Genomic DNA, 652 nt, shown 5'->3' with positions numbered 1-652 from the left:
GAGGGGTGAGGCCCAGAGAGACTGGGTGCGTGGAGGGGTGAGGCCCAGAGAGAATTGCTGAAGAGATGATGCTCTGTAACTCCCGGCATGAATTCTACCCCTGCTCCTTTTCTCTTTGTCCCCTGTGCTTTCCTGCTCCCGTCTTGTTGCTGTTTGGAAGGTTTCCAGAACCCACGTTTTTTTCCCCCACACTGCCCTATGCCCCAATTTTCTCTCCTTCCTCTACCCACTCCTCCCAAGTCTCAATTCCTTTAACAGGAATTGTGATAAAATACAAGTTGAGTAAAATAAGTTAAAGCAAGGTGAGGCTTTATTGATTAACTTTTATGATATCTACTTTCAATATATTATGTATATTCAAACACATTATGTAATTACATTTTTTAAAATGCTGAACTGATTCTTGTGTAGTGCCTGTGGTCTTAAAAAGCTTTCTAGAGGTCCTACAAGGCACAACATTGATCTCTGTTTAGCAGGAGAGGAAGAACAAGAGTTGGGAATCTGAGGAGGAACTGGAATGCATGTTTAACTGCCTCCATAAACAAATCCTTCCTTAACTGTGAGACCAGAAGGAATGGATGGTGCGGGCTACCATTAGAGAACATTTTGATCAAAGATTCTGTAAAGAGTCTTGCTCAAAAAATGGAAAATG

The 652-nt window shown here is 42.0% G+C and overlaps 1 protein-coding gene across 1 annotated transcript in view; it reads left to right on the top strand.

Moving 5' to 3' along the window:
* Positions 1-652, top strand: part of TOR1AIP2 (torsin 1A interacting protein 2) — a 14,616-nt gene that overhangs the window by 3,725 nt on the left and 10,239 nt on the right. The window lies entirely within an intron of this gene.

Source organism: Orycteropus afer, unplaced genomic scaffold (assembly GCF_000298275.1).
Source record: "Orycteropus afer afer isolate SDZICR_OR568_19922 unplaced genomic scaffold, OryAfe1.0 scaffold00043, whole genome shotgun sequence".
NCBI lineage: Eukaryota > Metazoa > Chordata > Mammalia > Tubulidentata > Orycteropodidae > Orycteropus > Orycteropus afer.
The sequence above is the reverse complement of the archived record's forward strand: the minus strand, read 5'-3'. Positions and strand labels throughout refer to the sequence as shown.